Source organism: Pinus tabuliformis, chromosome X (assembly GCF_031772625.1).
Source record: "Pinus tabuliformis cultivar Carrire ecotype Pingquan chromosome X, CPIR1, whole genome shotgun sequence".
Lineage (NCBI taxonomy): Eukaryota > Viridiplantae > Streptophyta > Pinopsida > Pinales > Pinaceae > Pinus > Pinus tabuliformis.
Genome location: NC_142308.1, coordinates 494909481 through 494934150, shown reverse-complemented (window position 1 = coordinate 494934150; position 24670 = coordinate 494909481).

The following is a 24670-nucleotide window of genomic DNA, read 5'->3' as shown; positions in this document are numbered from 1 at the left end:
CATAAATAATTGTGCCAAAATACCTTTGCCTTAGCCTTTGCCAATTCCCTTAGCCAAAACATACATCCAGTGATGCCCACTAGGATATATTTTCCCAACATTCAACTTGGAATAAGTGTCCCTTAACCATGGTCTTATTTTTCCTTTATTAACTTCTATTACATGAACTTTTCATGAGGGTTTTTATATAACCCTCTCCCTTGGGGAACACTATCCTCGGTGTTATACCACACCAAGACCTCAGAAAAACCACTGAAAATCAAACATACTACCTATGGAGATTTATAACTTATCTCGTTGCAATATTTACAATGAAGAACCTGCTCAAAAGAAAAACACCATGAAAACATGACAAGATAATAACCATACCACTTATTGGAGCTTTATAACTTAGCTCATGGTGGTATTTACTTCCATATACATATACATATACGAATATCAAAACATCAGCAAAACATATTCCAAACATAAGTCAACATCAACCAAAATTGCTTTGCCTCAATCGGCAAACAATGGACTATATAGGGCATGCGTATGAGTCACCATCTCCCATGTAGCTTCTTCAGGCCCAAATTTCTTTCACTTCACTTTAACTTGCTCTATGGCTCTATTCCCGAGCATGAGATGTTTCCACTGTAATATGCACTGAGGCTTCGACTAGAACTCTCCTTCTCGCTCCACCTGTAATATAGACCAATCAATAACATGATCAACATCCTTTATGTACTTCTTAAGCAATGAAATATGGAAAACATCATGGAATTTAATTGTTGGAGGAAGTGCAAGTCGATATGCCACTGGTCCAATCCTCTTAAGGATCTCAAAAGGCTCACAATACCATGGTGCCAACTTGGCACATGAACTAATCCTCAAAGATATTTTCTTGGACTTGATGCACAAATACACATGCTCCCCAACCTGAAACTCTTTGAACACCTTGTGCTGATCTGCATAACTCTTTTGTTTATCCTGTGCTATGTTTAGATTTTTCTTTATAAACTACATTTCCTGCTCCATGTCTGTCAACATGTCTGGTCCAATAAGTACCCTGTTCATTGGATCACTCTAGCTGATGGGAGTGTTACAACTCCATCGAACTCAACCAATGGTAGAAACTCTTCCCATTTCCTTTAGTGGTGCATCATGTACATCCTCAACATATCTTCCAAAATCTTGTTGACCCTATTTTTCTGACCATCTTTCTATGGATGATAAGATGTACAAAAGGCCAACTCTTTACCCAAGCCTGCAAATAACGCCTTCCAAAAATTGGAAGTGATTTTTTCATCCTTGTCTAACACAATATTCTTTGGAACACCATGTAGTCTCACTATCTCTCTGATGAATAGTTGTGGTACCTCACTGGATGAATATTTTTTCTTCACCGGAATGAAGTGAGCTACCTTGTTCAACCTATCAACCAAGCCCAAAATAGAATCATGCTGCCTCACTGTCCTCGGAAGACTTGTGATGAAATCCATGGAAATGAACTCTCGTTTCCATTACGGAATCGCAACAGGCTGTAGTAGACTACCTGGATGCTTGCATTCCACATTTACCTGCTGACAGTGTAAACATCTAGCCATGAACTCTGCCACTTCCTTTTTCAGATTTGACCAATAGTAAAACTTCTTCACCATCGTCAATGTCTTCTGATATCTTGGATGACCCAAATATGGTTTCACATGAAACTCACTCAAGATAAGCTTCTTGATCTCACTACATTTCGACACATATATTTTGTCTTGAAACCTCACCAAGCCATTTGTCGTGAGATGATAGTTTGCATCCTAATCCCCTGTACATTTACCTGCACCTAAACTTGTACCCATGCTTGTACTTTGCTGTAATATGTGCATGATCTCCATTTATTTATCATCCCGTTGTCTTGCCTCTAAGATCTTATCCTGTAACTCTGTCCCATAGGAGTTTATAACTGCTATATGATTTACCTATACCTTCCTGCTAAGAGCATATGTAACCCGATTCTCCTTCCCTTTGATGTATCTGATCTCGAAGTCAAAATCACTAAGGGTATCCAACCATCTAGCTTGCCTGGCATTTAGATTCAGCTGATCAAACAAATATCTCAACTCACTGTGATTGCTCATCAATGTAGACCTCTTGCCAAGAAGATAGTGTCTCCACATCTTCAATGCATGTATAGTCGTTGCTAGCTCAAGATCATGCGTTGGATAGTTATGCTCGTGATCATTCAGTTTCTGTGACTCATAGCACACTAGCTGTCCTTATTGCATGAGAACTCCACCAAGTCCCCTCTTGCAAGCATATGTACACACTACAAACTCCTTTTCTAGATCCACAATCTTTAGCATTGGTGCATGTGTCAACAACTACTTAGGCTGCTCAAAACTAGCATCACATTCTTCTGTCCATTCAAACTTCTTATCTTTCCACTCCAATGATGTGATAGGATATGCATTGTGTGAGAGGTTCCTGATGAACCTCTTGTAGTAACTTGCCAATCCCATGAATGATCTCACCTCATCTACATTCTTAGGAGCTGCCCATTCCATGATGGTCCTTATCTTTTTTGGATCTACTGCTATTCCTTCCTTGGAGACAACATGTCCCAAGTAGTGTACCTTAATCTGAAAGAAGCCTCACTTTGTTATATAGGAAAATGGCCTCCTCATCCGCTCAGAGGAGAAAGACATGATGACTAAAGAACTGATCAAGTTCACAAGCCCAGTTGTCAAGCTAACGCTACCTAAACACTAGCAACCTGGTTTATAAAGCTTCCTAGCAAGGCTAAGGGTGCGTTAGTGCCCAAAGTAACTCTGTTTGTTACCTTGAGAAGAGCGTTAGTGAACCCTAATGAGTTTCTATGGGTCAAGGGAACGAGTTGACTGAGAAAATATCCCTAGATTCGCTTCTATGTCAGCTCATAAAAGCAGGGAAACATCATAACTTGACTTGTTTGGGGGAATTACTAATTCCTAATGGAGTATGCAATTGGGAAAGAACACAAAGGCATGGAAACATCTTTGCTTTTGCCTATTGGAACTCATGAAGGACTTGGAAACCTTAACCTCTTCTGATGCCTTAGTCTGAGACTCTACTCGATAGCCAAATAGGCAATCCTTTCAAATGGTTCGACCTCTTTTTCAATTGCCCTAGCCTTGCATATATAGCTGATGCCTTAGTTTGAGACTCTGCTTGACAGTCAAATAGGCAATCCTTTCAAATGGTTTGGCCTCTTTTCAATGGCCCTCACCTTGCATATATAGCATGTGAGGTTAGGGTTGCCAAGTCCTTCATGAGTTCCATTAGGCAAAAGTAGTGATGTTTTCATGCCTTTGTGCTCTTTCCCATTTGCACACTCCATTAGGAATTATTAATTCCCCAAAAAAGGTCGAGTTCTGATGTTTCCTTGCTTTTGTGATCTGACATAGGAGAGAATCTAGGGATATTTTCGGAGTCAACTCATTCCCTTGACCCATAGAAACTCATTAGGGCTCACTAACAATCTTCCCGAGGTAAAAAAACATGGTTACATTGGGCACTAACTCACCCTTAGCCTTGCTAGGAAGCTTTATAAAGCAGGTTGCTAGTGTTTAGGCAGTGTTAGCTTGACAACTGGGTCTGTGAACTTGGTCAGTCCTTCAGTCATCATGTCTTTCTCCTCTGAGCTGATGAGGAGGTCATTTTCCTGTATAACAACTTTCTAAGCTTAGCATACAACTGATGCTCTCTTAGCAATCTCAACACTACTGCTAAATGTTCGACATGTTCTTCCTCATTATCAGAATATACCAGTATGTCATTAATGAATACAGTAACAAACTTGACCAAATAAGGACGCAAAACACTATTCATCAAACACATGAATGCAGTGGGAGCATTAGTCAAACCGAATGGAATAACAACAAACTTATAATGCCCATACTGGGTCCTGAACACAGTCTTGAAGATATCCTCTTCCTTGATGCGTACCTGATGGTATCCCGATCTCAAGTCGATCTTAAAGAACACTACTACTCCCTTTAGCTGATCAAACAAATCATCAATCCTCAGCAAAGGGTACATGTTCTTGATCATTACCTTGTTCAGCTGCCTATAATCAATGCATAATCTAAGAGTATCATCTTTCTTCTTTATGAACAACAATGGTGCACCCCAACGTAATACACTAGGTCTAATGTATCCTTTGTCCAACATTTCCTTTAGCTACAACTTCAACTCTACCAACTCAGGTGTGCTCATCCTATAAGGTGATTTCGATGTTGGAGCTGCCCTTGCCACTAACTCAATAGAAAATTCTACCTCCCTATGAGGTTGAAATTCTATAATGTCCTCCGGAAATACATCCTGAAACTACTGCAAAACTAGGTACCTACTCGACACATTGGCATCCTCAACCTCCTTACCCTTGTAATTGGAAATGTGTACTGCAAACATCACACAACCTTTTTTGGAACTACACTTAGCTTGTATAGTGGTAACTGTTGTGGAGGTAAATCCTCTCTGCGGATAGAGACGATCCCTACTAGCCCAGACCGGGTCTAGCAACAATCACACAATGCTATCACGCAAGTTCCTAATTGCGAATAAAAAGTGGATGGTGAGAACCTACTTGGATTCCAACGCTAGTGTTCGTAGAAGAGATGTCGCCCTCGTTCCTTTGCCTCGGCCGGTCACGATCCCCATGATCTCCGTGATTGGACACCTGCACATGCAAAGAACAACACGAATACAAGCATAAAATCTAGTAGATGCAATTATATATCAGTTAGAAAAGATATAACTCAACATCAAACATAGGACAATGAGAGTGGAACCATAATGATAGTCATCTATTATTAATAAATAACAAAGAAGAATACAACCATTGTTCTGACGTCAAATCCTCCTTTGGCTGGGTAGTCAGCTACATAAGTCTTGCAAAGCTTGTTGGGATGAGGAACAAGCCTCTCTCTCTTTGGGTGACAAGAATCTCCTTACTTAGATTTGGCCTTATGGGTGCAAAGAAGGCTCTTGCAGCTTCAATCTCTCTATCACTATGCTGGAATTACTGACTAGAACTACTGTAACTCGCTTGCTCAAGGCATAGAGACAAGCTTTTATAGATAGAGAGGAAAGAGATAGGATCAACCACATTATTCATGGGATTGGCTTTATCACTTAGAAACTTCCATGAAAGGTGGCAAACCACTTTCCCTTCTATGGAGATTCGAAGCCAAACCATCCTAGCTCAAGATAGATTCAGTTGGTGAATGGGTTGAAGAGAACCTTCGGGAGCCTGTTGGTTAAAAACTTTACTCAATTCGGTTGGCGCAAGTGCGACGCTGAGACAGAGCGCCAATGGCGCGCCCTATTTAGAGGATTTCCCTCATTCGCGCGGGCAGTGAACTGTGGACCCGCGCTAATGCAAAAAGAGCTGTTTTCATGGGTATTTTGCAGGAGATGTCTTCAAGGCATATGAAGCTCATACTTAGAGGAATATGATGCAAGTGGTTTCAGGTCATGTCACTTTTCACAGGTCCCGGAATGAGTCCTCCGGTGTGCGGGTGAGGGGTAAAAGGGACGGTGACAAATGGTGACAAATTGCTGTGTAACAGATGCCCCCTAAAGCATGAGGCCCGAGAGAGAGAGGGGTGAAATGCTTTACAAGAACATGCGTGACTGAAAACACGGCCGCCGGAGAACCTGCGAAAAGAAGTACAACTGATATCTCAAGTACATGATATATGTGGTATGGGCGCAGCCATCCATAACAGAGTACATAATGATCTAGATCCAAGGCATGGACGCAGCCATCCAGAGAGGATCGATAAATAGACTCAGGCATGGTCGTAGCCATCCAGTGAATAAGTCATGTAATGATCATAATAATCCACAAATCGCAGCCTGGATTCCAACAGACAAAATCCAGGGTCTTGCGCTCCATCTCGACCCGAACAGAGTACAAGTTCAGGCATGCGAACACATGAGTTGGAGTCGAACATGCATGAACATCATCTAATTACCAGTCAATAGTGAAAGTTGTTAACAGACGCGAGAGGTACCACCAATAATGACGATGGCCCTCAAGGTACTATAGGTACAATCTACGGCGTACGAATAAGTGAGCTGGCATCAAACACCCGTAGAATCATTCGATCGGAGGCCAATGATGAAAACCTCTCGTCGAACACGAAGAACTTGCCATTGAGGCATGCAGGCTCCAAGGCACCGAAAGGGAGTCTCTAGATCAGCTTCCTGGATAATGAGCTGAAGTCGACAGGAAGTGACCTTGATCAAAGGTGGGCCATAGTGTTTCCCACATCATTGACACGAGACAGAGGAAGAATGTTGTGGTGAATCAAAATTATGTGAGGTATCAGAGGAGGTTGTAATTCTGCAGAGGTCAACTTCTCTTGAACATATCGACGGCACGACAGTGGACTTGGCAGTATTTGACATCAAATGAGCAGAGGTCATGGTGACAAGGCAACGAGCAGATGAGAGGTCAAATAGGATAACCCAAATGCTTTACAAGAACATGCGTGACTGAAAACACGGACGCCGAGGAACCTGCGAAAAGAAGTACAACTGATATCTCAAGTACATGATATATGTGGTATGGGCGCAGCCATCCATAGCAGAGTACATAATAATCTAGATCCAAGGCATGGACGCAGCCATCCAGAGAGGATCGATAAATAGACTCAGGCATGGTCACAACCATCCAGTGAATGAGTCATGTAATGATCATAATAATCCACAAATCGTAGCCTGGATTCCAACAAACAAAATCCAGGGTCTTGCGCTCCATCTTGACCCAAACAGAGTACAAGTTCAGGCATGCGAATACATGAGTTGAAGTTGAACATGCATGAACATCGTCTGATTACCAGCCAATAGTGAAAGTTGTTAACAGACGCGAGAGGTACCACCAATAATGACGATGGTCCTCAAGGTACTATAGGTACAATCTACGGTGTGCAAATAAGTGAGCTAGCGTCGAACACTCGTAGAATCATTCGATTGGGGGCCAATGATGAAAACCTCTCGTCGAACACGAAGAACCTGCCATTGAGGCATGCAGGCTCCAAGGCACCGGAAGGGAGTCTCTAGATCAGCTTCCTGGATAATGAGCTGAAGTCGACAGGAAGTGACCTTGATCAAAGGTGGGCCATAATGTTTCCCACATCATTGACACGAGACAGAGGAGGAATGTTGTGGTGAATCAAAATTATGTGAGGTATCAGAGGGAGGTTGTAATTCTGCAGAGGTCAACTTCTCTTGAACATATCGGTGGCACGACAGTGGACTTGGCAGTATTTGACATTAAATGATCAAGGGTCATGGTCACAAGGCGATGAGCAGATCAGAGGTCAAATAGGATAACCCAAACCCACGGAAGCAAGTGTAAAACAAGATGAGATGTCCCCACCCAGACACGAATGCAGACTAGTGCCATGTTCAAGAGCGACATACTGCCGACACGACAATAATTATGGGTCCTTTTCCCCACCATTTCTGGCGAGTACCCCGATTATTTTTTATGACAAGCTTGACAGGGATAGCATATGCTCGTAAGGCGTCATTACGACAGAATCCGATGTCATTAGGTTTTAACGAGTCTGACAAAGGAAGAACTCGGCGTCTTTTCATGTTTAGAGAGTTTGAAAAGACAGCAGAAAAGTAAACTCTAGGGGGGTCCTTTTTCGTAAAGTTGTGTCTCTCGAGCTCGAAAAAGTATAAAACAATGCTCGAAAGAACCGCCCGACCATTACGATCGAGGAGTACTTTTTATGAGTAGTGATTTCGACTTGAAAAAGTAAAAAAGTGATCGAAACCACGTCGCTTCGTGACCGTTAACGAACCTGAAACGACAAGGGTCCGACGATCTTTTCGTTTTTACACGGTCGAAAAAGAGTTTAAAGACGACCGTCTCTCATTTCCATTTGACGAGTCAAGAGGGAACTCGGCAATCTTTTCATCTTTAAACGGTCGGAAAAGAGTTAAAAGCAGACCTCCATTTTTATTCTCTTTCACGAGTCAAAAAGGGAAAAAATACTCGGCAATCTTTTCATATTTTACGAGTCAGAAAAGAGCTTAAAGGTGACTCGTCCTGGAGGAACGAGTGGTATAAAGGGTAGCAACTGGTTCTGGCAATGGTGGAACTGCTCAAAACATGTAATGGTCAAGAGGCTGGCTAACAAAACCACTCATAACTGCGGTCCCTCAGGAAAGGTAAAACAACCAAATGAGAGCATATGATCGGCCAAAGAGATGGTGGCGATGGAATGAAAACAACCAAGGCTCATTCAGCGGATAAAGACAGCAATCACAAGATGTAAAATGGGTATGGGTTCATTTTTACACAAGCTTGAACCATGGAGAACTTTGCTTGGATTCGGTTTCATGTTTACACAAGCTTGAAACGAAAAACTATGCTTCTTATGAGTTCGCATGCCCCCAGGCATAATGACGCAAAACGAGGTACATGCCCCCCAAGCTTCATTGCATTCAACAAAGTGGATGGAATGAAGGTTCACTCTCGAGATCTATGAAAGACTCGACTTATATTTTACGAGATCTTAATCAAAAGACTCGATTTGGAAAGGGAGTTGTTTCATTTTTTAATGAGGTTGACACAGTAAAAGAACTATCCTCATAACCCTTGTTGCATTTTTTAACGAGGTCGACATAAGATCAAAACTATCCTTGTAACCCTTGTTTCATTTTTTAACGAGCTTGACACAAGATCAAGAACTCTGCTCGAACACCTTGTTTCGTTTTTTAAGGAGCTTGAACCATGGAGAACTCTGCTCCACCCGAACTTCATCATAATGAATAGAAAGTCGGGGCTTCCAAGATTGCCACACCTAGTGGAAGGGAAACATCTTGGAAGTCAAGGCCCAATGCCCCCAGGACACTATGCACGATGGCGGCATCACTGGATCCAGGCACGGGATAGGTGGCCATGTAGTTGATCTGTGGTGGGGTAGATGCAACTGGTGGATGAAAACTAGGAGGGGACGACAACTGCGCAGGAGGCATCGGGGGACTAACGAATGACACTTGATCGATAGTCACAATTCTTCCATCGTGCATAAAGCAAACCACACGGAAAAGCGAAGAAACGAGGGCCCCCATGGCATAAACATAGTCACGACCAAGGAGAAGACTAAAGTCTAAAACACCTTGGGTAACCAAGACGTCTATATAGACGGTTTTGCCTCCCAAAGTAATAGAGAACTTCGGGAGAACTCCTAGAGATGGACAGGCTCCTCCGTCGAAGGCCAACAGATTCTGAGTGATTGGCCCAAGCTGCGGGGAACCTAAAGCTTGCCAAGTAGTGTACGGCATAAGACTGACAGACACCCCTTCATCCAAAACAGTGCCAGGTACTGCCGTAGCACAGGCATGTACTGTGATCTAGAAAGGCATATGGGATGGAAGGTGACCGGCGATCAGGCGATTCCAATCAAAGGAAGCGACCACACTACTTGGTGGGGGAATCGTATGATTGCCCCCATGTGCTAAAGGAACCAAAGGAGAACCTTCGGGAGCAGCTGGGTTAGGAGAGTCATTTCGGGACTCAGGAGAATCTGAAGAGACGAGAAGAACATGGGCGCGATTCTCTTCTGAAACAGAGTGAGCGAGCGGCGGACTCGAGTCGACACTCTTTCCGACCAATGGTTGGTCTGGAACAGGCCGGGGACAGCCGGGTTCGGGAAGAGGGGCTTGGACAAGAGAAGAATTTGAAGCAATCTCTTTGTCAGCAGGGGGACGATCTACAGCTGCAAAGAGACGTCGATAACCAATGGGAAATTGGGTTGAAGGAGCTGTAAGACTTTCCAAGACAACGGAGGCTTTATCCATGAGTGGACAAAGGTGAAGGGGATGATTGCCTTCACAAAGTCTACAGGGGATTCGAACCTTCCCTTTTCCCTTACCATTCCCGACTGATAAGGTAGCATTGCCGTGAGCTTCAGAGGACGATGAGGGGCGGGCCGGATCGCGAGACCATACTTCTAGTACCCTGGGAATGCCAGGACAATTGCGAAGAAGATGGTCCTCCTTGCATAATCGACAAGGAAACTTGACCTTCCATGGAGGAGCGGAAGGGGGCTTGACTTCAGGTGTACTCGAGGGGGTAGCTGCACTTGTAACCTCTCCCTTAGGAGCCTTCTTCTTCTTCATCTTCTTCTTCTTCTTCTTAGCCACCTGGTTACTCGAATCGAGACTTTCACCAGGTGAAGTGGAAGATGAGGATGTAGAAGTGGGCGTAGAAGGGGAGAGATCCACCTTAGAATCAACATGGTGTTGTTCAGGTGGAGGGACGGATTGACTAGACGGTGAGACGACAGGGACCAAAGAGGTTGAGAACAACCAAACCGGCAACCCAACAGTTAACCCTGGGAGGAACAACGTTGCCATATAAGGAGCACCAACATTTCCGAAAGGAGCGAAATGAGTAGGGTTCCCGTCAGAGGGGGTCCTTGGGTTGGTGAACCCCGGAAAAGTTGCCATTGAGAACGAAAAGAAGCCTACTCAAGCTAACTCAAACAAGATCTAACCGAGTAAATGTGAACGCGACCGAATAAATTTTAAGACAAAGGAACTGAACTTGACCTTTTCATGTTTTAAGAGTCGAGAAAAGGACAAAAAGGTGACTCTAGTCGCCTTCGAATGTTTTGTGAGCCCGAAGTGACAAGTGCTCAAGTGAGCCTTTTCTTTTAAGGAGTCCAAAAAGGATCAAAAGTGACTACTCTGGAGAAACTTAGCAAAGGGTTTACCAGACAACCCATAAAACTGCATATACACCTTGGCAGTCATATGAAAACCAAGGAATTCCCGTATGGCAGTCAATCTTCCCGAATGCTGTGTTCGGTGTGTTACGGCTTGTAAGGCGGTAGACACGGCTTCCTATGGATAAAGGATGATAAACTAGTGGGGTCTCCCCATATACTCGACGGTACGTGGGAGCTCAAGTCCGTGCTAGACCACTTGTTGCATCACGGAAGGAGGAATCACCCAACCATAATGTGAAACAACAGTGACTAGGTTTAACGACGCCGGAGCACGTCTCTAGCCTAGACCTCTAAACAGTGAGCGTTATGTTCCAATGCATTTTTAAGTTCATTCAGTTCATTTTACGGTTGATCTTTGATTAGGTTTCGATTTCCAGGTCCTACCGTATGTAATCTCTCACAATTCCCTGAATGCAAACTATATGCCAAAGAATATCATTTCGTTTGATGAATACTAACTACGAGAGAGTTGAGAATTTTTCAAACAAAATGACCACAAACAATCAAGAACTACTCTAATGCAGCTAATGACAAATAAACGAAAACCTTTTTTTTGTTTTAAATCACTAATCAATGAGAAGCTTCTAATTTCAATTAACTAATTCAACGCAAAAGAGATTGTTCGTTTTCTTTTCAATGGCAAAGTGCACTAAACAAATTTTGAGAGATAATAACACCGAGTAAAAAAGATAAATTTCACTCAATGAGAACACAATCAAATCCCCAAAACACCAAGGCAGTCCTTCAAACCAAGAAGAAAACACAAAGACCCCTATGAGCTACGTGATCTAAGCCCAAGCGAAGCCAAGCGAAATCCAAGCGGGAAAGAAGCAAATCACTTGAATATCAATAAAAGGCTTCGACAACTACTAAGCAAGTGCAAAAAGTAATCACAAAGTCGACTGGACGATCAAAGAACCCAAGACTCCTATGGAAGGCTCGATGCACAAAGCCACTAGATGCCCTAGGGCTAAAATGTGAAATCGATAGAAAGAGGAAAACACCCGAAGGATGGAGGTATAAAACTAGTCAAACAAGGATCAAACACACTCCAGTAATTGAAAAAGACGTGGCAAGATACAAATCCAAGCTCAGAGGGCTTGAAAACAAGCAAACTAGAAAAGTTGACAGGCCCGGCGCGATTGTCAGGCTGCAACTCACGCTTTTAAGGGATTGGCGCGGGTTGTTTTTGAGCAACATGCGCCAATTGGCGCGACTGTTAGGCTAAAAAGCACGCTAATCAAGTTTTCTAAATCAAAAACAAAAACAAGCAACCCAGGGCTTGAAAACAATATCCAGGCAGAGCAGGAAGCAAGAGACAACAAGAAATCTAACCCAGAAAGCTATCTAAGCAACCAAACAAGAGAACCAAAGAGACAAGACTCCCCAGCGGAGTCGCCAAATTTTTGTGGAGGTAAATCCTCTCTGCGAACAGAGACGATCCCTACTAGCCCAGACCGGGTCTAGCAACAATCACACAATGCTATCATGCAAGTTCCTAATTGCGAATAAAAAGTGGATGGTGAGAACCTACTTGGATTCCAACGCTAGTGTTCGTAGAAGAGATGTCGCCCTTGTTCCTTTGCCTCGGCCAGTCACGATCCCCACGATCTTCGTGATTGGACACCTGCACATGCAAAGAACAACACGAATACAAGCATAAAATCTAGTAGATGCAATTATATATCAGTCAGAAAAGATATAACTCAACATCAAACATAGGACAATGAGAGTGGAACCATAATGATAGTCATCTATTATTGATAAATAACAAAGAAGAATACAACCATTGTTCTGACGTCAAATCCTCCTTTGGCTGGGTAGTCAGCTACACAAGTCTTGAAAAGTTTGTTGGGATGAGGAACAAGCCTCTCTCTCTTTGGGTGACAAGAATCTCCTTACTTAGATTTGGCCTTATGGGTGCAAAGAAGGCTCTTGCAGCTTCAAGCTCTCTATCACTATGCTGGAATTACTGACTAGAACTACTGTAACTCGCTTGCTCAAGGCATAGAGACAAGCTTTTATAGATAGAGAGGAAAGAGATAGGATCAACCACATTATTCATGGGATTGACTTTATCACTTAGAAACTTCCATGAAAGGTGGCAAACCACTTTCCCTTCTATGGAGATTCGAAGCCAAACCATCCTAGCTCAACATAGATTCAGTTGGTGAATGGGTTGAAGAGAACCTTCGGGAGCTTGTTGGTTAAAAACTTTACTCAATTCGGTTGGCGCGAGTGTGACGCTGAGATAGAGCGCCAATGGCGCGCCCTATTTATAGGATTTCCCTCATTGGCGCGGGCAGTGAACTGTGGACCCACGCTAATGCAAAAAGAGCTGTTTTCATGGGTATTTTGCAGGAGATGTCTTCAGGGCATATGAAGCTCATACTTAGAGGAATATGATGCAAGTGGTTTCAGGTCATGTCACTTTTCACAGGTCCCGGAATGAGTCCTCCAGTGTGCGGTGAGGGGTAAAAGGGACGGTGACAAACGGTGACAAATTGCTGTGTAACAGTAACCATCCTCACTAATGTTGGCTTCTTCTTTCCCTGCAAGGTCCTCTTTTCCCCACTATCATCCACACACTCGTTGGCCTTGTTGAAGTAATCCACTTTGGTTCTGTGAAGGTATAGCCAATCCATACCTAAAATCATATTATATGACCCCAATGGAAGTATATTCAAATTTGTTATTGTAGGCATACCATTTAACTCAAATGCACAAGCTCTTACCCAATTGTGAACTCGCTTCTTTGTACATGTAGCCAAATTTACCAACCAAGATTCTGCATGCACTTCTTTTCTCAAACCACACTTATCCACCAGGTTAGGATTAAGATAACTATAGTTAGATCTAGGATCAATCAAAATAGAAACAACTTGATCACAAAGCTTACCGTCCATCTCAATGATCGATGCCTAATGATATTCTCGCCTCTTGTCCACAATTGCATAAATCCAAGGAATGCTATAACCAACATCACCAACTGTATGCACCTCATGAGTACCATATATCTGGGTTCTACCATCACTATGATACTACAAACAATCCCTCTTATGATGATCCTTACCACATATCCAACACTGCAATGGTTCCCTACCACCGCCTCTAGCCTACAACTCTCCATGTCCTTTTGAATTGTATTGAATCTCTTGTAAGGGACTGCATTATCTTTCTCACTTGCATCTTGTGGTCTTCCTAAATTTGGTGGCCATTTTCCTTTAGCTTTTTCGTTTCTCTTCAAGTCATGTTTCAACTCAACTTTGCACTTCGACTGCTCATAATAATGCTTCAACTTTTGGATGGCCTCCTCCAATGATCTAGGCTCATCAAACTCAATATACTCTTTGTATGCAAATGGAAATCCACTGATGAATTTCTGAACCTTGGCCTTCTCTTCTCTGAGGTAAGTCACATATCTCAACAACTCCAAAAATCTACTAGTATACTCCTCATCTGTTATAGAACCCATCCATAACTCATAAAATTCCTTAGCTCTGCCATCATAATACCTATCAGATAAGTATTTCTTCTTGAAGAGCCTTTCAAACACATGCCAAGTCAAGTCATCCTCATGTATGTCCTTAACATTCTTCATGTCTTCCCACCAAATATATGCTTTACCTTTGAGACTGAAAAGGGCTATCCTTGCTTTCATGTTTTTTCAGTAATCATGCAATCTACATAATTTCCTCATGCCAAGCAACCAAGCCTCTACATCTTGCGATTTCTTCATATCTCCATCAAATGTAGGTGCCTTTGCCTTCTTGAACTCATCCATAAAGTATCCCCTATCATTCCTCCTGTACAAATGATAATGATGACGATCCTGATGTCTATCAGAACCAAAACTGGAATAATACCTATGTTTGTCACGCCTCCTGTTCGGAGTGTCCAACATCTTGCCATCTCTAATAGTGTCATATCTATCTGACTTATGTCTACTATGGGTCCTATTACCATATGCCCCATTAGTTATGTCCTCATGTCCATGTTTGATCTGAAGAGGTCCCTATCACTACAAATCTGACAAACTCTGAAGTAATATCGCATTCACCTCTCCTTATTTCTCTCGTGCCTACATGATTTTGTCATTGTCTACTTTGCAAATCCTTATTTCTTCCTTCAGGCTTCTCAATGTGTCTGCCAAGCTAGAAGGGTGTCCACACCACGTTGCCCATCTGATGCATAGGGATATTCTCTATAGTCTGTTAGCACTTAGAATGTACCTTAAGGTTGAGAAAAGGCAATTCCGAGGTAACCACAGACCAAGCTTTCGATTTGGCATCTAGCCCTGCCAGACCAGATAGGGCTCTCTCTTTGCCAACAAGATGTGGCTGCAATAAATGAAATTTTAGGCTAGTTATGGAGTGCGGGGATTTGTTTTTAAGGTTTTTGGGTCGAAAAAAACAAGAGAAAGGACCATTGGGCTATGGGGTCGATGCCAGTTTCTGCCGGCAAACTTGGGGCAAAGTAAGTGCAATGTTTAGCCAAATAAAATATTGCAAATGTGAGAAGAATAGGGGAGAAAGCCTGTTGCCCTGCAGGCATCAAACAGGGGATGGATCTACAGTAGTAGCATTAGACGAAAGAGGAACATAGGCTTTCTCAACAGAGCATCTAACAGAGGATGGATTCTGCAAAGACAACCACTACATTTGACAACAAAATCATCATGAAAGGAGCATCATGTATAGATGAATTCCTAACACATCTCTTAGATAATGCTGTAACAAGGTAGAAAAACAAAATATGTAAGTGAATTACAGGAAAAACATACTAGACATTAACACCGTGATGGATCCCAGGTCCAAAGGGCAGAAATTGCTTTATTAAAATAATATTCAAGTAAACTTTACACAGTCCAAATGCCTCTTCCTGTTGCAAAAATCGAACCCTTACATCTTAAAACTAATCCTATTTATAATATTACATACTAATTATGATTTCCTAAACATAGGAATCAAAATAATAAAAATAAAAATGAAAACCAAATATGTGCTACGGTCAAATTACATGAACAAAATTATAAATAAATAATCTAACTAAATCTTCGTTAAAACGAACAATTGATTCGCTGCCACAAGTCGAAATGCCTACCAAAGTTTGTCTGGAACCATCATTGGAAATCTGAAATGTTAAACAAATGTTGATTTCAAGTCCACAAACTCTGCCACCTGTCCATTGGAAAATTTGAACACTGCCATCTATCCCCTTCAAAAACTCAGCGTTGCTGATTTCATGGCCAAAACATTTGCCATCGGTTCCTAGAAAAATTCGAATAATTCCACATGCCTCTTTCAAAAATTCGATTGACTGGTCACCTTGTACCAGCCTGCACCAATCTTTGTTGATCTTGTTGCTCTTTGGATGTTTCTTTGACTGCAATGGAAACACACTGTTAGGCCCCTATACTACTAGTGTAACCCCTTATTGTTATTAGTACAACCCACTTATTATATTGATGTACCCATGTAGTGCCCATATTGTTACTATTGTGCCCCATAGAAGCCCTCTATTGTTATTATTGTGCCCTTACATTATTATTGTTATGTCGGCTCTGATTATGTTATGACCTCTTAGACTCCTATATATAGAAAGGAGGTTTTTTCATTTGTATCATCAAAGAATTGGTCATTTATGTAATCTAAAGGAGGTTTCCCCCTCGAAGAGTCTGAATTCTAAGTCATTGATCTATCTTTTCTATCTTTTCTTGAGCTGGTTTCGTAACATTTGGTATCAGAGCTTTGGATTCTAGGGTTTCATTGCTCCAAACAGGTCATCGTGGCATTTTTGCTATAAACTTTTTTCTGCGACATTTCAGAAGTTTCAAAAAAAACCCATTTGAGAAGAAATTGCACTGAACCTCGGATCAAAATTTCAGAGCTTTTCACACTATATTTTCGGAGATATGATATGAGGAAGTTGGTCTTTTTGCAGACTCCTAAATTACATTCCAAACAGGTGACGTGGGGAAAATCGTCATAACTTTCTCTCTGAGCATCGGATTGAAATTTCATAAGAAGGTACAAAAAGAGGACAGACTGTAGTTTCCTGTATATCTTTTTTAGATCCAAAGGTCGAAAAAGTGACTCGTGGCACATTGTACAAGTTTGCTCTACTGAACCAGTCTATAATCAGGTCATCTTGGGAGATTGTGCATAACTCTTCCTTGGAGAATCCAATTTGGATCAGACTGGTGGCATTGGAAGGAGGACACAGAGGGCTACTACAGGTCGCAATTTTAGAACTGAAAGATTAGGAATTATAGAGTTACAGTCGTTTCAAGATTGAGCTCCTAAAATCAAGAAAAAGCGAGATGAGGAGGTTTGATGGCAAGGATCCAGTAAATTGGATACTACAGATGGAGAAATATTTTGATCTACATGGTGTACCACTGTTACAAAAGGTATGTCTTGCATTTTTATATTTAGAACTAGATCAATTTTTATGGTATGAAGGGCTTTGTTCTCGTAAACAACTTGTTACATGGTCAATTTTCACAGAGGAAATGGTAGCACATTATGAGGATACAAAGAGCAACACCTTCTTTAGAGCAACACCACAACAATTGGAAATGGTAAAAGGGCTTTGTGACATAGTGGAAAGAAAAATTATGGAAACCAGGAAGCATACCCCTCACAACTATAAAGATGGAAGTGTTGTTTCTCCTAGCATTCCACAACCTACAAGGGTTACACCACAACAATTGGAAGAAAAAAGAGAAAAAGGGCTTTTTTACAATTGTGATAGCAAATGCACTAAAAGTCATAAGTGTGCTGAGAAGAAATTATTTTACATAGAATATGAAGAGGAGGAAGAAAAGGATCAAGAAACATCAAAAGAAGAGGATATACGCCAGGACCCTACCCCAGAGAAAGAAGAAATGAATCAGACCTTATCTTGTAAAGCATTGGAAAGAATTACCACTCCTCAAACTCTCAAGATAGAAGGACATATCAAGAAGAAAAAGGTGCAAGTAGTGAAAGATCACATCGAGAAAGAAGAAATGAATCCAACCATATCTTGTAATTCATTGGTCGAAATTACCACTCCTCAAACTATTAAGATAGAAGGACATATCAAGAAGAAAAATGTTCAAGAAGTGAAAGATCACATCGAGCATCAAGAAATGAATCCGACCATAACTTGTAAAGGATTGGAAGAAATTACCACTCCTCAAACTTTAGAGATAGAAGGACATATCAAGAAGAAAAAGGTTCAAGCAGTGAAAGATCACCTCGAGCATCAACAACAAGTTCTCCAAATTTTAAAGGATAACGCCACTTCAGTGCAAAATCAAACAAAACAACAGGTAGATCAACATCGTAGTGAAAAATGTTTTGATGTAGGTGATTGGGTATTTTTACTGCTACATCTCAAGCAAGCTATTTATGAGAAGGAAATGTTGGCAATACTACATGCACTTAAAAAATGGCGACCTTACCGAATGTGAAGACTCTTCAAGGATGAGGATGTGGAAGCATTGTTTTGTGCTATTTCTATTATCCAACCAGATTGGATAAAAGAAGCAAGGGATGAATGGAAGAAGGATGAAGAAGTATGGCCACTTATTCAAAAGTTGCAAAAGATCCCAATTCAAACAATATTTCCAGAAAGTGAAGAGGAATCATATTGGAACCTGGAGCAGTCACAGAAACAAGAACCCGACAACTATGAAATCAATCAATTTCAGAGTATCTCATCAAGTGGAAGAACTTACCCGCTGAAGATTCCACATGGGAGGACAATAATTTTATATAGAAGCATCAAGAACTACTTAAGCGTTGAGGACAACGCTTTTTGAAGGAGAGGGGCATGTTAGGCCCCTATGTTGTGGAGGTAAATCCCCTCTGCGGATAGAGGCGATCCCTACTAGCCCAAATGGGGTCTAGCAACAATCAAACAACGCTAACACGCAAGTTCCTAATTTCAAATCAAAGACCGATGATGAGGGCCTACCTGGATTCCAACGCTAATATTTGTATAAGATTTGTCGCTCCCGTTCCTTTGCTCCGGCTGGTCACAATCCCCACGATCCTCGTGAACAGACACTTGCACATGCAAAGAATGACAAAAAACAAGCATAAAATCCAATAGATGCAACTATATATCAGTCAGAAGGGATATAACTCAATCATCATCACAAAGACAATAAGAGTGGAACCATAATGATAGTCGTCTGTTATTGATAAACAAAGAAGAATACAACCATAGTTCTGACGTCAAATCCTCCTTTGGTTGGGTGATCAGCAGCACATGCCTTGCAAAGCTTGTTGGGAATGGGGAACAAGCCTCTCTCTCCTTGGTTACTTGGACAAGAATCTCCTAACTTTAGATTTAGACTCATGGGAATGAATAATGCTCCTTGTAGCATGAACTTGGCAATTCTCAGACTTTGAGACTTAGAATTTGGAACTTGGAGACTAACTTGTCAAAGGCAAAAGGACAAGCTTTTATAGATAGAGGAGAAGGAGTTAGGGTCATCCACAAGATTCATGGGATTGGCTTTATCACTAAGAAGCTTCCATGAGAGGTGGAGAAGTACTTCCCTTCTATGGAGATTCGAAGCCCAACTGAACTAACTCAAGATGGAATCAGTTCATGAATAGGTTAGGAAGAACCTTCGTAAGTTTGTTTGTTAAAAACTTTACCCAACTGGGCTGGCGCGAGTGCGACTCTGAGACAGAGCGCCAGCTGGCGTGCCCTCTTTGTAGGATTTCTCCCATTGGCACGAGTGATACACAGTGGAACCGCGCCAATGGAAAAAGGGCTATTTTTATGGGTATTTTGCAGAAGGTGTCTTCAAGGCATATGAAGTACATACTCAAGGGGATACAATGCAAGTGTTTTCAGGATATGTCACTTCTCACAGGTCCCGGAATAAGTCCTCCAATGTGCGGGAGAAGGGGTAACAGTGACGGTGACAAAGTACTGTGTAACAATAACTAATTGGCTTGTTCCTAATAAGAATGATATAATGAATGGACCTTTTAATAGATAGTGAATAATACTTTACATCCTACATAGTTTTTTAGTCAATCAATTCTTCAATTCTCATAAATTTGATTAATGTTTTATTATAGCTTGTCCAAATAGAAAGAATTTACATAAAAATAAATCAATTGATTGTTATCCTACACATCCTTCCTAACCTGCATATATAAAAGTAAATCATAAGCATTTGAATAATAGCCTTTGCATTATTGACTTGCTTGCGTGAGATCATAAAAATTGAATAGTTTGCTTCAAGACAAAGACATGTCCTTTCTCAATCATGTATCCTTCCATGAATTAACTAATTTCTAAATCACTTAACATGTTTGTTGACAACTACAATTTCCAAAACAATTCTAATACCTTAGACATGGGTTTAATGGTATGAAATGAAAGGATTAATTTTGTTGATATATTGGCTAGGGTTTTAGTCCTTCAATTAGGACTTTGACATAATGGCCAAGATTTCACTCATGTGGAAATGGTTTTTGAAAAAATGGCTAGGGTTTCACTCAGGTGGTAATGTTTTCAAATGTTCATTAGGTTTTTTCTCTTATGGCTATGGTTTGAAATAGTTTCCAAGGATAACAATATTGAAATAAATAAATGAAGAATGTATAGTATAAATACTTAAGAAGAGATGCAATTGAAAGATGTTTGGTCAAGTTCAAGTCTAGAAAAGTGCATATGTGAGTTAACCTATAGGTATAGTTGAGTGAACTACATATCATCAAATGTAGGGTAGGTGAGTGAGTTGTTCCTAGGTGAGTGAGAACATCAATGGTGAAAGTGCATGTGAGTGAGTTGTTTGATTGTGAATGATTTTGTAGTGGGAGAAAATCAAGCTAAAATTTTCTAGTGTTTTGTCTAATATGATGACATCTAGCATAGGCTATTAAAAGGAATTATGTTCTCTATTATTATGACATAGTAGTTTTAATAATACTAGTAATATAATGGCATTGACACATGAACTCTTCTACACATCGTTTTTGACATTTGGAGCTCTTTGTGCATGGATTTTTTATACTAAAACTTCTGTATGTATGATTTTTAATATTTTTATCGCTTTAGGCATAGTTTTTTGACATATTGACTAGTTCAGAACCTAATTGGAGTTTGATGTCTAATTAGAGTTTGAACAAATTTAATGTCTAATTAGATCTTAAATAAATTGAAGAACATAATTCTATTTTTATATGTATCCTTAAGTAAGGCGCTTTCTAATTGCGTCATGTGTAGAGGATCTATTGGTTATCAATATGAGATTGCTCACTTAGTGACATTAATAAATAATTCTCAATTCTTGGGATCATTATGATTATTGAATACAAACTTATAAATATTCAACACTAAGATTTTTGACACCAAATTTTTGAATGTATGATGCATTAAATAAAGTGATAATAATAAAAGGTTATTCCTACCTCATTGCACTAATGTGATGGGTTGTTAGGGAATAAATTTAAGGTAGGAAATTGTGAACATATTTGGAAGAAGTAGGGAACAAATTTTAGAAAGTAATTGCATGTTAAATAATTTCCTAATCAACATAAGTTGGTAAAGCATGAGATTAAATATGGTTATTAGTTCCCATGTTTTGTAATTTCATATAATGATTATAATTTGACAAACCATTTGTTCTTATTTCATAGAATAATATTTTTCCATGAGATGGGCTTCAAGGATATATTATATTTTACTACGTCACTTGACATTTTTCCAAGAAATGGGATTCAAGGATAGCTAATCTCTCTTAACATTAAGATACACCTCATAGGATATTGACGTAGAAGGGAAATATTGTAGGAGTACTAAAAAGGTAGTCTTCAAAGAAACCCCTCTGCCAATTACCAAGATCTCCCAGTTTAGGATAAGTGATTTTCTAAGATAAGGGAATATAAATAAAATTTCTCAAATTTGACATAAAAATCAACCTCTAAATATTACGATGAATTTTAGTGAGAATTATGAAGATAGATATATCAAAATGATAATTAAAATTGAATTTAGTCACATTTTTTTTCTTTGTCTAACCTATGTTATAAAAATCAACACTCTTTCTAAGAAAATTTCTAGGAGAAGATATGAAACTATATACCTTTGAATTCATTATCAATTAAATTTAAAACACCTCTCATTTGCCTCCAAAGAAATTTCTTGATGCAATATATTTATAGTAATAGTCATAAGGAGCATGTTCAAGCCTATTATTTTGTATCCATATATCAAACTTAAATTGGAAGCAATATAACCATCACATAATTCTGAATACCCAACTAAATTCAATTGGTTACGATAGTCATGTTTATAAAAAATGCCATCTTGTAGGGTATAGTCTATGAGAACATATTTAGAGTTGTAATGCATCTATATTGTTAGAATAAAACATATGAATAAACATACAACAATACTAGGCACAATCACCTTACTAGACTATCCTCTTATCCATACAACAACAACATTTAATCAAAGGATAAAAGAGACAAGATAAAGTGCACGCTTATTCAAAAATATGTAATCTTACACTTGAGAGCACCTACACAAATGCTTTACCCTTTACAAATATAATCTTTTGTTTATTTTTATCTCATGGGCTCCTCTTACCTCTATAATATACCAAGATATATGGATGAATTACATCCAAATAATACATGCGGGATAAATGTAAGCTTACCTCATTATATAATAAATGATAACAAGAGTATTTTACTCCATGATGAATGTGAGAACACACTTTTAAATAAGATTGCAACCTTTTATGACATAACATTAGACATTATTACCTTCCAAATTAACACATTCCAACATATATAATACTTTAACATATCAATTATAAGAAGTCTATATTATTTAAGTTGTGAAATTTTAGTTTAAATATTAGGTAATAAGAATAAGAAGTCTAAATAAAGTCAAGTATGTGTGTCCCTTGAGGAAGATATTTAATGGGGCTATATTCCATTCCATGCTTTTATGAGAAACAATATATCTAAGAGACTAGTCATTTAGTTTGGGCAAGACATAAGGGGCATTGCACATACATTATGCATCATCACGTTAAAAACTATAACATAGTTGAGTACACTTTCAAGTAGAATACGATAATAATGACAAACTTATTTCCAAAGAGGCTCATTACAAAAAGATAAAATATATAGAGGAATGGGAGATTAAGATAATTATACAAGAATTGTGGATAAAGCACGGATAAAGAGACTTATTTCATTAAGTTTTATGATGTGTTTTAATTTTACTATATTTTTATTCATTTAGCCTTAGCTATATAGGGTATTATGGGTCAACCAAGATCTTAGTAGAGGCTCTTATTCATATAATTTATGGCTCATTGGTTGACCAATGTATATTTTTAGAATCCGTTAGTCTTTTAATAGCTCATGAGTCTGGGAAATCCATGTCATATTTTTCATACACTTAACTTTACCAAAGCCTTCTCCACCCAAGCCTTCTCCCCTTCATTTGCATTCATTTTCTTACCATCTATTGCCATGAACTTGATAAATACCTATTTCATCTCAAACCCTGAAGGGCCATGGTTGATTTGAGTAGCATGTTCATGCATTAGTCACAAAAAAAAATTTAGGGGCTAATATTTGCAACTGGGCTAATTTTCTATGTTTTTTCAAAAACAAAGATTCACCAATTTACATTTTTTTCTAAAAGTGATTCGCCCAAATTTTATACTAAGAAAATATTTTATCTTAAAAATCATAAAAAAATTATAGAGACTAATATAAAATCATTAGAAATTTAAATATTTTACAAAAATATCACCAAACATTATACTTTTCATATCAAGGACTAGTAAGAATTGACAATGTTTCTAAATTTATAATACTTTTCCATCTTTAATGTTTTTTCGGTATTAGACTCTCCAAAATTATTAAAACATGACCTAATGCTTACTAGATTCACTCTCATCTTCATTTTTTGTGACAATTACATCTTCTTCCTTCCATGCTAGTGTTACTCAAGCATCATCATCTTGCCACAAAACCTCTTTTTAATTCTTTTTATTACAAATCATATATTAATTTATAAATTGTCTTAAATATTCGATTAGATAATTTATCACAACAAATTTTTTTATAAAATAATATAAAACTATCATCTATATTTTACTTATTATTATAATTTAATATCATAAACATAGCTATTAAATTACTATAACGAGATAAAAGTGCAATAAAGGATAAAAAAAACAAGAAACATAAATGAATACTAAAGAAGTCAATATAGAAAATCCCAGCTAAAAAGTCACTTTTGAAATCCAAAAACTATACTTTAAAGGAATTTCCCCCAAGTTTGGAAACTCTTTTGTGAATTGATTCACATGCAACCTTCAAAACATTCGAAATGAATGACATCATTGCTCACGCCAGGGAATATTACGTCAGGGAAGCTATTTTTGATATAGTTTTTGAAATCCAAAAACTATATTTTAAAACAATTTCCTCATGATTTGGGCACTCTTTCTATGAATTTGTTCCCATACAACAAAAACATTTGGGGAGAATTGTTAGTAATATAATTTAAAAAAAAATTTACCCATATAAATTTAAACAATTATTAACTAAGTTATAATGTTAAAAAAATAAGGGTTATATAATAATTAGTATCAATTATTTAATTTAAATATAGTTTATTTAAACAAAAAATAATAAAGACAAAGATTTTATCACAAAAATAAAACAACTAATAAAATATTATATTATTAAATGCTATCACCAAAAATTAAGGAATGTGATTAACTAATATTGTTTATATTAACATACACATATTTATGTGTATGTTTTATTTTTATTAGTATATGTAATTGTTTTTAATTAAATTTATTAAAATATGTTTTAATATAATAATAAATCATATATTGTAAAAAAATT